The 15477-nt window shown below is 39.9% G+C and overlaps 1 pseudogene; it reads right to left on the reverse strand.

Moving 5' to 3' along the window:
• The window catches only part of LOC102828111, a 78951-nt pseudogene that overhangs the window by 19254 nt on the left and 44220 nt on the right, over positions 1-15477 (reverse strand).

Consider the following 15477-nt stretch of genomic DNA (forward strand, 5'->3'; position numbering starts at 1 on the left):
CGCTGGATGGCACAAATAGTTAAGTTCTCAACTACTAACTAACAGGTTGTCAGTTTGAATCCATGCAGAGGCAACGCAGAAGAAAGTCCTAGTGATTTGAGTGTGTAAGTACACAGCCACTGACAATGCTGTGGAGCACATCTGGGGTCACCATGAGTTGGTTTTTGGTTAGAGATGGCAGAAACTCAGATGACAGTAGTTGAGCTGCTGAGAAGTTTTGGGGGCTAGTGTGAGAATTAATACTCTAATGGACTGAAAAACTAAGACATCATCCTGAAGTGTGAAAAATATTGTTTTGTCACCAAAGACACCAAGGTATGTCTTGTTCTGATGCTCTTAATGGTGAACACTCTCTAAATTTGGACTTCTTTGCTTATTCCTGTGCATATATGTTCAAGCCCATATGTGGACGTTGTCTGCATTAGAGTTTGGGGAATGCTTCAGGTGGGGGTTTTGTCAAAGATAAATGGCCAGGTCCAGCAAGCAGCACTGAGCTGGAAGGAAAGCCGAGAAGCAGGGCCATGAATCAGCCACATTCCTGCAGGAGGCCAGACGTCCTGCTGATTACACTTACCTTGTCATCGACCGGAACCAGAGGGACAGCAGGCCTGCCCGGGGACAGCACAAGCAGCAACTTCCAATTTATCTGCAGCAAGTTAAATCCTAGAAATTCCCACATGCATATCCGTAGACACTGAGTGCACACTCATCCACAGCACCTTGGGGAGCAGATTGGAAGGGACTCTGAGGTGTCAGTGTGGGTATACATGGGGCATGACTTATGACCGCTAAATTCCCCAAATTCAGCCAGGCCAAAAATAAAAAGCACACAAATAAACAACAACAACAAAAAATTACCAGCAATCAGTTCTGACTCAAGGCAACCCCATGTGCTTCATGGGGCTTTCTCAGGTGTAATATATACAGAAGCAGAGGGCCCAGCTTTTCTTCCACGGAGCTGCTGCTCAGTTTTCCATGCTCACCTTTAGGTTAGCAGTGGAGAGCAGATTCCTGTCATCACCAGAGACCAGTAAATGCCACACCAATGAATATGTAAGTAAAAGGGGCAATCAACTGAAATACCATGCAGATGTTGGAACCATTTCAGAACTATATAATGTGCCCTGGTGTGACACTGTAGGATAAGCATTGAACTTCTAACCAAAAGGTCAGTGGTTTAAACCAACTAGCCACTTCCCAGAAACCCTATACAGGGTCACTATGAGTCAGAACCAACTTGATGGCACTTAATAACAATAATACAGTGCTGGGGTAAATGCTCACTTGTACCATTAGTCCTGGTGTGGTGCTGTGGGTTAATGTGCCAGACTGCAAAGCCATTTGGACTGCAAGGTTGGCAGTTCAAGCTCACCAGCTACTCCTTGGAAACCCTATACAGGGTTGCTATGGGTTGGAACCAACTTGATGGCACTTTACAGCAGCAACAACAACCATTAGTGAAAAAACAAAAAACTGATAATGGACATCCAATATTATCTCAATTTTGTTGCATCTATGTATAATTTTTCAGACTCTTCGTCGCACTGTAGGATTAGCACTTAACTACAAATCACAAGATCGGCAGTTTAAACCCACCAGCTGCTCCTTGGTAACTCTACACAGGGCCGCTATGAGTCAGAACTCATGTATAATTTGATAGTATATATACACCAGCGTATTAATAAAAGTTATCTCACTTTCACCATTACTGACATTTTTACTTTTTGTACTCATAATTTATCAACTAATTTTTTATGTGTTTATTATTTTTATAACAAATTTCAGTTAATTACTTGATATGGCCCTCCTAGAAATGCATAGTAATTCCCATCCTTTATGCCTGTGGCTGGAGTCCAGCTATGGCTCTGCAGGATAAGCACTGAATTGCCAACCAAAAGGTCAGCTATTTAAACCCACCAATTGCTCCTTGGAAACCCTGTACATGGGAGCTGTGATTCAGAACTAATTAAATGGAACCTAATAACAACAACTGACTCCACAGTACATAACAATAACAACAACAACAACAAGGTCTATGATTATGGTTAATAAAGGGGACATTAAAGTGGGAGTGTGTCACTGTAGGATCAGCATTGTACTGTGAACCACAAAGTCAGCAGTACAAACCCACCAGCTGCTCCTCAGAAACCATATACAAGGTTGCTATGAGTTGGAATCAACTCAACAACAACAAGGATTAAAGTGGGATTAAGGATAAAGTGGGATAAAGAATAAAGATGCGATTTTGGTTAAGGGTTAAGGTACAACTAAGGATTAAGAATGCCCCAACCTTACTATCCACCACTCGTCTGTCAGTTTGTTATACTGTGGTGACTTGTGAGTTGCTGTGATTCTGAAAGCTATGCCACCAGTATTTTAAATACCAGCAGAGTCACCCATGGTGGGCAGGTTTCAGATGAGCTTCCAGATGAAGACAAACTAGGAAGAAAGAGTGATGAACTACTTCTGAATATTTAGTCACTGAAAGCCTTACTGATAGCAGAGAAACCCTGTCAGATATAGTGCCAGACAATGAGCCCCTCAGCTTGGAAGGCACTCAAGATGAGAAGGCACTCAAAAGGCACTCAAAAACCTGACCATGATGATGTTAATGGAGTAAAGCCTGTGGGAGAAAAGCCTGTGGGACCTTCATTTGCTGATGGGGCTCAACTCAAAATTAAGAGAAACAGCTGTAAACATCCATTGAAAATTGGAACATACGAAGTATGAATCTGGAAAAATTGGAAGTTGACAAAAATAAAATGGAATGCATAAACATCGATATCTTAGGCATTAGTGAGCTGAAATGGAAAGGTATTGGTCATTTTGAGTCTGACAACCACATGGTTTACTATGCCAGCAATGACAAATTGAAGAGGAATGGTGTTGCATTCATTGTAAAAAAGAACATATACAGATCACTCAAGAGGACAACACTGTCTGTGATAGGATAATATCCATGTACCTACAGGGAAGACCAGTTAATATCACTATTATTCAAATTTATGCACCAACCACTAAAGCCAGTGAAGATGAAATAGAAGAATTCCACCAACTTCTTCAATCTGAAATCGATCAAACATGTAATCAAGATGTATTTTGATTCATTACCAGGGATTGGAATGCAAAGGTAGGGAGCAAAGAGGAAGGATCAGCAGTTGGAAAATATGGCCTTGGTGATAGAAATGATGCTGAAGAATGCATGATAGAATTCTGCAAAATAATGATTTATTCATTTCAAATACCTTTTTTTAGACAGCATAAGAGACAACTATACACATGGACCTCACCAGATGGAATACATAGAAATCAAATTGACTACATCTGCAGAACGAGACGATGAAAACGCTCCATATCATCAGTAAAAACAAGGCCAGGGGAAGACTGTGGAACAGGCCATCAATTGCTCCAAAATATGACCTTGAATACATACCACCTGAATTTAGAGATCATCTGAAGAACAGATTTGATACGTTAAACACTAAAGACAGAAGACCAGAAGAGTTTTGGGATGACATCAAGAACATCATATATGAAGAAAGCAAAAAATCATTGAGAAGACAAGAAAAAAGGAAAAGGTCAAAATGTGTGTCAGAAGAGACACTGAAACTTGCTCTCCAGCATAGAGATGCTAAAGCAAATGGAAGAAATGAGGAGGTCCAACAGCTGAACAGAAAATTTCAAAGATCAGCTCGAGAAGATAAAGCCAAATATTACAACAAAATGTACAAAGATCTGGAATCAGAAAACCAAAAACAGAGAACACACTCAGCATTTCTCAAGCTGGAGGAATAGAAGAAAAAATCCAAGCCTCGACTTTTATTATTGAAAGAATCTCTGGGAAAATTATTGAACGATGCAGAAAGCATTAACAGAAGATGGGAGGAATACACAGAGTCACTGTACCAAAAATAAATGGTTAATGTTCAACCTTTTCAAGAGGTACCATATGATCAAGAGCCAATGATACTGAAGGAAGAAGTCCAAGGTGCGTTGAAGGAATTGGCAAAGAACAAGGCACCAGAAATTGATGGAATAAAAACTGAAATCTTTCAAGAAAGTGAGGCAGCACAGGAGGCACCCACTCATCTCTGCCAAGAAATTTGGAAGACAACTATCTGGCTGACTGATTGGAAGAGATCCGTATTTGTGCCCATTCTAAGAAGAGGTGACCCAAAGGAATCTGAAAATCATTGGACAATCTCTTTGATATCCCATGTGAGTAAAGTTTTACTAAAGGTAATACAGAAATGGCTAAAAGCATATATTGACAGGGAACTTCCAGAGATTCAAGGTGGATTCAGAAGAGGCCATGGAACGAGGGTTTTAATTGCTTGATGTCCAATGGATCTTGGCAGAAAGCAGAGAATATCAGAGTATCAGAAAGATGTTTACCTGTGCTTTATTGACTATGCAAAGGTTTTTGATTGTGTGCATCATGACAAGCTATGGACAACATTGCAAAATATGAGTATACCAGAACACTTAATTGTCCTCATGAGGAATCTGTACATAGACCAAGAGGCAGTTGTTTGAACAGAACATGGGGACACTGAATGTTTTAAAAATTTAAAAAGGTGTGAGACAAGGTTGTATTCTTTCACCATATTTATTCAACCTGTATGCTGAGCAAATAATCTGAGAACCTGGGTTATATGAAGGAAAATGTGGCATCAGGATTGAAGGAAGTCTCATTAACAAATATGATATGCAGATGAAACAAACTTGCTTGTTGAAAATGAAGAGGTTTTAAAACATTTACTGATGAAGATAAAAGAGCACAGCCTTCGGTGTGGATTACATCTCAATGTAAAGAAAACAAAAATCCTTACCACTGGACCAATAAATAACATTCTTATCAACGGAGAAAAGATTGAAGTTGTCAAGGACTTTATTCTTCTTGAATCAACTAATTGCACTCACAGAAGCAGCAGTCAAGAGATCAGACAACGTATTGCATTAGACAAATCTGCTGCACAAGTCCCTTTTAAAGTGTTGAAGAGCAAAGATGTCAGCTTTAGGTCTAAGGTGCACCTGACCCAAGTCAAGGTATTTTCAATAACCTCATATGCATGTGAAAGCTGGACAGTGAATAAGGAAGACTGTATAAGAATTGGTGTTTTTGAGTTGTGGTGTTGGAGGAGAATATTAAAAGTACCATGGGCTGCCAAAAGTACCAATAGATCTGTTTTGGAAGAAGTGCAACCAGAATGCTCCTTGGAGGCCAAGATAGCCAAACTTCGTATGTCATGTTTTGGACAAATCGTCAGGAGGGACCAGTCACTGGAGAAGGATATCATGTTTGGTAAGGTGGAGGGTCAGAGAAAAAGAGGAAGACCCCAACGAGATGGATTGGCCAAGTGGCAGCATTGATGGACTCAAGCGTGGCAACAGCAGCGAGGTTGGCCCAGGATCGGGCAGTGTTTCATTCTGCTGTGCATAAGGTCGCTTTGGGTCAGTACTGACTTGATGGCACCTAACAACAACAACAACCTTACAAGAGGGTGTGACTTTAGTTACCACCCTTAGAGTTTCCTGAAGGTATGGTCAATGTCCAATGTATAGAAATGCTTTGGCAAATTTTGAGGTCTTGCTCTAGATCCTGAATGTGGCTCATCTGTCTGACCTCCAGTAGGTAGTACTGGAGGTTGATCATCTGAATCATGAGCTCCCGTAGCTTTGTACATCAATAGCCTTTCATCTTGTCTGCCAATTTGGGGTCCTCAGCATCTAAAATCACATAAGTGAGGAGAATCCTCCAGATTGATACCTAAACTATAGATTTTACAGCCTCCACACTTGCATGAGCCATTCCTTTGACAGTTTGTGAGTTCTGTTAGACCTTTCAGCAAATTGTATAACTCTGGGATGTGAGGGAGGGAAGAACTAGTGGTTGATAACAGGAATTATGGAATGGAAACCCAATACAGGGTCACTATGAGTCTGATCCCACTTGAGGGCACTTAACAACAATATAGCATCTTAGAATATTTGGACATTTGAGATATCTTTAATCTCCTCCTTAGAGTGACCAGTCTCATGCTGATGTTTCTAAAATAAATTACTATTGAACAAGTAATAAAAAGTTAAAATAAACTATAAAATATAGCAATATATTTTGCTATGGTCATGGTGGTTGATGTGCTCATGTGTAGAAAGTCACCAGGATTGGTCTGTATAATCTTCCAACATGCAGCAGTCTCAGGTGGGAGGGACAATCAACGAGGGAAAGCCAGAGGTCAAATGTCAAGACAATGTCACTACTACTCGTTTAAAATCCATCCTCCTGTTGTTGGTTCACTGAGTAAGCTCCAACTCATAGTGACCCCATGTCTAATAAAATAAAATGCTCTCTGGTCCTACATCTTCTTCATCAACTCAAATATGAGACATTCGAGACCATTTTATGGTCACCATGTCAATACATCTCATTGAGGGTCCCTCGTTTTTGCTGACCCTCTACTTAAACAAGCACGACTCTGCATTCTTTGATCAGTTTTCCAAATTAAGCAAATCAAAGTCTAGTCATTCTACCATCTAAGGAATATTCTGATTATATTACCTCTAAGACTGATTTTGGAGTTCTAGTGTGGCACTGTGGGATAATATGCTGGACTGAAAAGGTGGTTTGCTCTGCAAGGTTGGCAGTTCAATCTCACCAGCTGCTCCTTGGAAACCCTATACAGTCGCTATGGGTTGGAACCAACTTGACAGCACTTAACAACAATAACAACAACAAGACTGATTCTGGAGGCCTGGTGTGGCACTGTAGGATTACCATTAGACTGGTAATTATAAGGTAAGCTATACAAACCCACCAGACACTCCTTGGAAACACTATATAGGGTTGCTATGAGTCAGAAATGACTCAGCCGTACTTAGAAAGAAGACTGATTTGTTCATTCTTTTGACAACCCATAGTATATTTATTATTCTTCACTACTACCACAATTGTTATTGCATTAAAGTGGGTCCCACTTCCAGAATGTTTGATTCAGCAAGATTTAGGAAGGGTTTTAGTTTAGCTCTGCTTGGCCTTCTAAGGTAGAGAAATTTAAATGGACTAAGACTATTTCAAACAGGAAGGAGCCCTAGTACTCTTTCACCTCATTGGCTGTTTCTCCAAGAAAGGAACAAACAATACTAGAAAAGCCATGCTAGGAGGAACAGTAGCCAGTAACATATTTTCTTCTCCCAAGATGGTACCATGTCCTAGTACTGTGGCAGTAAGGAGAGGCCAAGTTATATAACAATAAACACCAACATTTTAGGAGCTAACACAGCAATGTTTGTTTCTCATTTAAGATAGGGCTGGCCCGGCTATATACTCAAGTAACTGTCCTCCATGCAATGACTCAGTATTCTAGGTGGCTTTGGTTTCATGGCACCTACATATTGGCTCGTTTCTGTTTTACGTTGCTGGACAAAGCAATTTACATGATCATGCCTAACTCTGATGGGAAGTCATTTACAACCTTCCATATAACCAAATACGAAGAGCAAGATTAATTGGTCAGTACCCAAAATGTTCACCATGGTTACTGCTTGATCACATTTTACCTCCTGGTGAATAACAAAAGTAAGAGACCATAGGCATTGAAGACATCAGAGTATAGTCCACCCCCAAAACAGAGTAGCTGTAAATAGGATTGTAGATGCAAACACTTTGTGTTTTATCATTTCAGTCATTTAAGATCTCTAAGCAATACTGAGAGCTGCTATGACTTAGTGAGTTAAAACACAGCAGGCATCTATACATGTAATAATGTCGTAGAACTTAACACATGTACAAACACAAGGAGTGCATGTGGAAACTAGTGCTTATCTGAATAAGATTTGTAGCCTAGTTAATAGTATTGTACCAATGCCAAAATTCCTGGTTTTGAGAGTAATTATGTAAGGATTTGATAGGATTGTAGTTATGTAAGATGTTATGTATAAGATAGCATTGGGGAAGGTAGATGAAGCGACCCTTTCTGTAATCTTTTTCGAAACTACAAGTCTACAAACTATAATCTGAGCAGTTGTAGTTGCCCTCAAGTTGATTCTGACTTGTAATGACCCCAAAAAGTTTTCTCGGAGTTCTGGTGTAGCTCTGTGGGCTAATGAGCTAGACCGCAAAGTCATCTGAGCCACAGAGTAAGTGGTTCAGGCTCACCAGCAGCTCCTTGGAAACCCTATACAGGGTTGCTATGGGTCAGAATCGACTCAACAGCACTTAACAATAACAACAAGGTTTCCTAAGCTGTACTCTTTATGAGAGCACATCACAAGGGTTTCTACAGAGCTGCTGAGTGTGCTTGAACCATCAACCTTCAGGTTAGCAACTAAATGCTTAACCACTGAACCCCCAGGGCTCCTCCAGAATCTATGTTCTTGCTGTTAGTTGCCATCTAGTCAGTCCCAACTCACGCGCAACAGAATAAACACTGCCCAGATCTATGGCATTCCCCAACTCTTGTCATATTGAGTCCATTGTTGCTGCCACTACTCCAGTTCACCCAGCTGAAGGTCTTTCTCTTTGCACGGACCGGCCACTTTACCAAACATGATGTCCTTCTCCAGGGCCTCGTCCTTCCTGACATCGTGTCCAAAGTACTTAAGACAAAGTCCTTCAATCCTCACTTCTATGGAGCATTCTAGATGTATTCTCTGCAAATAGGTTTGTTTGTTCTTCTGTGCAGTCAATCGTACTTTTAATATTCTTCACCAACACTATAACTCAAATTCATCAATTCATATATTACCTTCTTTATGCATTGTCCAATTTTCACGTGCATATGGAGCAGTTGAAAATGCCATTGCTTGGGTCAGGCACACCTTAATCCTCAAACTGACATCTTTGCTTTGGAACACTATAAAGAGGTCATTTGCAGCAGATTTGCCTAATGTAATATGTCATTTGATTACTGAACTGCTGCTTCAATGGACAAAAATTGAGTGTGGATCCAAGCAAAATAAAGTCTTAGACAAATTCAATCTTTTCTCCATTTGTCATAAAGTTATTTATTGGTTCAGCTGTGAATATTTTCATTTTCTTTACCCTGAGGTACAATCCATACTAAAGGTTGTGGTCTTTGATTTCATCAGTGCATATTTCAAGTCTTCTCCACTTCCAGTAAGCAAGGTTGTGTCAACTGCATATCAAAGATTGTTAATGATACATTCTTCTTCATATAATCCAGCTTCTCAGATTATGCTCATCATATATATCAAATAAGTATGATGAAAGGATACAACCCTGCTGAACATCTTTCCTGATTTTAAACCATCTAGTATTCCTTGGTTCTGTTCTAATGAACAGATTCCTCAGAGCACAAATAAGTTTTCTAGAAATCCCATTCTTCACAATGTTATCCATAGTTTCTTATGACCCACACAGTACAGTGCTTTTGCATAGTCAATAAAGCACAAGTAAACAACACCTTTCTGATATTCTTTGCTTTCAACCAAAATCCATCAGACATCAGCAAGGATATCCCTTGTCCCACATCCTTTTCTGAATCTGGCTTGATTATCTGGCAGCTCCCTATTTCTACTACCACCATTTTTGAATTAACTTTAGCATAATTTTACTGTCTCATTATATTATGATATTGTTTGATGATATTCATATCCCATTGGTTCACCTTTCTTTAGAATGGACACAATTATTGACCTCCTCCAATTCTTTGGTCAGGTCTTCCAAATTACTTGGCATAGACAAGTGAGCACTTTCAGCACTGCATCATTTTGTTGAAACATTTCAGTTGATATTTTGCCAGTTTCTGGAAACTTGTTTTCACATTTCTGGAGCTTTGTTTTATACAATGACTTCAGTGTAGCTTGGACTTCTTCCTTGAATACCATCAGTTCTTCATTATATACTACTTCTTGAAATGATCAACATCAAATATTCTTTTTGATATAGTGGTTCTGTGTGTTCCTTTCTTCTTTTGACGCTTTCTACATCATTCAATATTTCACCCATGTTGTTGTTGTTAAGTGCTATCGAGGCAGTTCCAACTTATAGTGGCTCTGTATGGGGTTTCCAAGGAGCAGTTGGTGGGTTTGAATTGCCAACCTGGTGGTTCACAGTCAAGTGGTGATCGTATAGCGCCATACCAGAAGTCCTATTTTGCACATAGAATCCTTCAATATTGCCACCTGAGTTTTAAATTTTGTCTTCACTTCTTTCAGTTTGAGAAATGTTGAACTTGCTTTTTTTGTTTTGGCCTACCTCCAGGTCTTCGCATATTTCATTATGATACTTTATTTTGCCTTTTCAGGATGTCCTTTAGCATTTTCTGTTCAGTTCTTTTACTTTATCATTTTATCCAGTTGCTTTCATTTCTCTACACTCAAGAGCATTTTAGAGTCTCTTCTGACAGCCATTTTGATCTTTTCTTTCTTTCCTGTCTTTTTAGTGACCTTTTGTTTTCTTCATGTGTGATGTCCTTGATATAATCCCACAAATCCTCTAGTCTTTGGTCATTAGTGTCTAATGTATCAAATCTGTTCTTGAGATGGCCTCTAAATTCAGGTGGGATATAATAATCAAGATAATATTTTGGCTCTTGTGGGCTAGTTTTAATTTTTTTCCATCTGAACTTGCATGTGAGCAATGATGGCCTGTTTTATGTTTTGCTCCTAGTCTTGATTTGTTTAATGATATTGAGATTCTCCATAATCTCTTTCCACAGAGGTGGTCATTTGTGTGCTTCATCTGGGGAATTCCATGTGTATAGTTATCATTTATATTTTTGAAAAAACAATATTTGCAATAAATAAGTCTTTGGTTTTAAAAAAATTATTCGTGTGAACTCCAGCATTGTTTATATCACTCACCATGGCCATATTTTCCAAACACCAACCATGCATATTTTATTTCAATGTTTTCATTCCAGTCAGCAGTAATTATCAATGCATCTTGACTGCACATTTGATCAATTTCAGACTTAAGAAGTTGGTAGAATATCTCAATGTCTTCATCATTGACTTTAGTGATTGTTGCATAATTTCAAGTAATAGTCATATTAACTGGTCTTCCTCTTAAGTATATGGATATTAACATATCATAGATAGCACTGGACTCAAGATAGGTCTTGAAATGCTCTTTTTGATAATGAATACAATTCCATTCCTCTTCAATTTATCATTCCCAACATAGTAAACCATATGATTTTACAATTGAAAATGGCCAATACCAGTCCATTTCAGCTCACGAATGCCTAGGATATCAATCTTTTTGCATTCCATTTTATTTTTTACTTCAAATTGTTCTAGATTCATACTTTGCACATTCCAATGTCTGATTGTTAATAGATGTTAGAAGCTGTTTCTTGTTATTTTGAGTTGTGCCCCATCAGAAAAATGAAGTTCCTGAATGTTTTAGTCCAACTTCATCATTAAGGTCAACTCTACTTTGAGGAGGCTGCTCTTCCACTGTTGTATTTGAAGTGCCTTTCAACATGATGGGCTCATCTTCTGGAACAATATCAAGCAATGTTCTGCTGCTGTTCATTAGGTTTTCAGTGCCTAACACTTCAGAATTTGTCTGTGTCTCTTTCTTTCCAGTCTTAGTCTGGAAGCTCTGCTGACAGGTGTCCACCATGGGTAATCCAGCTGGCAGTACACAACCTACCATAGTATAACAAACTGACATACATCATTGATAGTGTCTATAAAACTAAGAAACAAATATACTTGCTATGAGTCAATTCCAACTCACAGCAATATGATGTGTGTAGAGTAGAACCCTACTCCACAGGGTTTTTTTTTATTATGATCTTTTGGAGACAGATTTTTTGACCTTTCTTCTTTTGTGCTTCTGGGTGGATTCAAGCCACTATGTGCTTAATCATTTGAGATATATATAGCCATAGATTCAATTACAACTCACAGCAACCCTCTATAGGGTTTCTGAGACTAAATCTTTATGCTCCCATGGAGCAGTTGATTTTGCAGTTAGCTGCCCAATACCTAACCCATGGGCCACCAGGACTATGTTGCTGTTATTGTTGTTGTTGTCATGTGACATTGAGTCGGTTTTGACTCATAGTAACCCTGTGTGGGATTTCTGAGGAGCAGTTACTAGGTTTGAACCACTGACCTTGTGGTCCAGTGCTTATCCTACAGCACCACACCAGGACTATAATGAGTTCATAATGATTTCCAAATCAAATGTTAAAAGAATTTAGCAGGAGACTGTTGTTCATCCAGATCCACTTCTCTACAGCTCCACAAATGCCCCACACCTAAGCCTCATGAAAAATTGTCTGAGTAAAGTGATCTTTTACATGAATGGCAGGAAATCTTGGAGGCTCTGATGAATGTGCCTGGGAGAAGGCAGTAGATGCTCACCTGCCTGTCGGCTCCTTCGGTCTATGCAGAAACAAGTTCAAATGCATGCCAGTCAATCCCCACATTCACTCCTCTACTGCAGATAATAAGTGGGAGCTGGGTGAATTGCTATGTATTTCCCTTTAAATTCTTGGGATTTCAGTGACAGACCAAGTCTCTCATCTGTCAGTAAACTGTTCCAGGCAGACCCATTACTTTAGCACCACAATAAAACGAAGGACATCAGGATAATCTGTCAAACAAAAGCAGCTGGGAGCACCATCATATACCAGAGGCTGTATTCATTTGCCCAGAACATTTAAAAATCTATGTTCCAGCTCTTCTCCCCAAAGTCCTTGTTCAACCCAATAAAATAAATTTAAAGTGCATAAATGTATATTAAAACTATCTAAGCAAGCACTTGCAGTTAAATAATGTTCACCCAGATGCATCTACTATTTTTTTTTTATTGTTAGACATGTTTTCCATTCTCCCAAGTAAATATTTCATTGAAAATGCTCCCCAACCAGTTGTTATCTCAATATTTTCACAATAGAATATTCTGTGCTCTACACATATAAATTCTGCAAGTAACCAGGCATTTTCCCGAAGAGACCTCTTCTTGCCCTATATTTTGTAAAATGTCTCTCTCCTTAATACTAGCTCTGTGAGGAGACTCCATGCTTAGCAGGGTGTAAGCTCCACAATCCAAGTCACTTGCTCCTAGTAATTCCTACAGAGTTCTTGTAATCTGAAACTAAGTGGGTCCCTTCAGGATTTTAAGTAAGTTTCATTCAAGGTTAACCTGGGATAGGGAGAAGAACTCAAATCTTGAGGTCAGACAGACTTGAGTGTGAAATCTGTTCTTTCCATCAGGATGCTCCATCTGTAAAATGGGAAACAATAATAGCACATTCTACCTATGCACGGAGAGTCGCTGGACTGCCAACAACCCTCTGTCATCTTACTTTGCTTTAGCATAACTTGCTAATGAACTAGCTGATCAGTTGCCAACCCACTCTATGCACCATAACTGGAATTCTTTCACATCCATAAAGACCCATGTCCACTCTGGTAGGACTGAGTATTCAGTGTCCCATTGTGTTCTAGCACTGGAGTTCCTCAGTAGAAATGGTCCTCAAGCTTAAGTGTATATCAGAGTCACCCGGGAGCCTCATGAAAGCAATCCCAGAGTTTCTGAATCAGAAAGTCTGAAGTGGAGTCTGAGAGCTTGTATTTCTTACTAGTTCCCATATGGTGCTGATGCTGCTGTTCTGGGGACCAAATTTTCACAACTACTTCTCTAGAGCCAGGGTCTGCAAACTTTTTCTATGAGAGGCTACATATTATCACTGCTGCAGCCACTCAACTCCACTTTAGTCACATAAACCAGTCACAGACAATACATAAACGAGGAAGTATACTTGTGTTGCAATAAAACTTTATTTATGGATACTGAAGTTTGAATTTCTCATAATTTTCATATTTCATGATATAGTCTTACTCTTTTGATTTTCTCCCACCATTTAAACCATACTTCAATTGGGGACCATACAAAAATAGTGAGAGGGTTGGATTTGGCCCTTGGAGCATAGTCTGAACACCCTTACATTAGAACTCACTGTGGTAGCTTGTGTGTTGCTACAGGGTTGGAATCTATGCCACGGGTATTCAAATACAAATGGAGTCACCCACAGTTAACAGGATTCTACAGACCTTTCAGACAAAAATAGATGGGAAAGAAAGGTCTGGTGATTTACTTTCAAAAACTAGCCAATAAAAACCCTATAGATTGAACATGCAGATGACAAGATAGCAGACTAGGTGGAGAGACTCTACAACAAAGATAAGGAAAACCAAGAGAAACAGATGTAGATGATAGTCCTGGAACTCTTAGCTTCAGGGGATAAGAAAGTGGATTGAATTCTTACTAAGAGAGAGAGCTGAGCAGTCATAGCAAAAAAAAGGGGAGAAGATTGGTGATATGAGCCAGGAACCAGATAGGCACAGCCATCTTGAGCTTTTGTGAGTGGCTTCAGAGGCAGGAAAACTTATTGTTGTTGTTAAGTGCCGTTGAGTCGGTTTCGACCCACAGCGACCCTGAATAGGGTTTCCAAGACTGTAAATCTTTACGGGAGCAGAACACCTCATCTTTCTCCCGCGGAGCAGCTGGTAGTTTCGAACTGCTGACCTTCCGGTTCGCAGCCCGATTCGTAACCACTACGCTACCAGAGCTCCTTATTAGTGTTGCATAAATATACTTGTGGCTTACAAAGACATACCTGTGGCTTCCACACAAATATATCCCCAGTGAAGATCCCACTCCCTTGGAGGTCAGAGCCACAGAGAGGTGAACACTGTGCTTGTTGACCTCATTAAAGGAGGTTGTCCTCATTGACCCTGTTCAGATATGTCCTGCTCCACATCTGAAAAGTCAACCAACCCTGGTCATTCCTGAGCTAGACTTCACTAGGAGAAGCAGCTCAACAGATGAGTGGGGATTAAAAATAAGCAATTACTGATCTGTGCAGCAGTCAGGCCAACTGCGATGTAGTCATCTTGAACTTTCATGGACGACTTTGAAGCAAGAGGGCAGCAGATGGTGCAGAGGTATGACAGACAGAAAGGGGTGATTTTTTTTTGGTCTTCTTCTTGTGTCCCACATTACCCTGGTGACTCAAGGTATGGCAGGTCCCCATCTACATACACTCCCAAGGAAACTCCTGCTCTCCAGGCTGTCAAGGTCACGTCAAAGTGTATGGAGAGCTAACAGTGCCTACCCAGGCATTTGGAATCAGCTGTGACCTGTTCTAGACAAGCTTGAGCTTCTTCTCAAACTCAGCCTCCCTCTGGAAATAGCCTGATAAGCCAGTGGTTTTGAAGTCTGCAGGCACTACTTCTGGAATAGGGACCCAAAAAAGACAACCGCTAGCCCTACAGGAACTCCATCTCATCCCTAACCCACCCAAGACGTGAGGTCTGTGGCTGGCAGGAGACCCCAGCATTCTTCCCTCCCTGATTCGAGCACCTTCCCTGGTTTATTTTTTACTTTTCATTGTTTTTGTTTCTTTATTCTTTCTCCTTCACAGTCTCTCTTGCTTTCTTTCCTTTCTATCTCTCCTTTCAATTTTTCTTTTCTTCTCCTGTTTACCAACT

The sequence above is a fragment of the Chrysochloris asiatica genome, unplaced genomic scaffold, assembly GCF_000296735.1.
Source record: "Chrysochloris asiatica unplaced genomic scaffold, ChrAsi1.0 scaffold00251, whole genome shotgun sequence".
Taxonomy (NCBI): Eukaryota; Metazoa; Chordata; class Mammalia; order Afrosoricida; family Chrysochloridae; genus Chrysochloris; species Chrysochloris asiatica.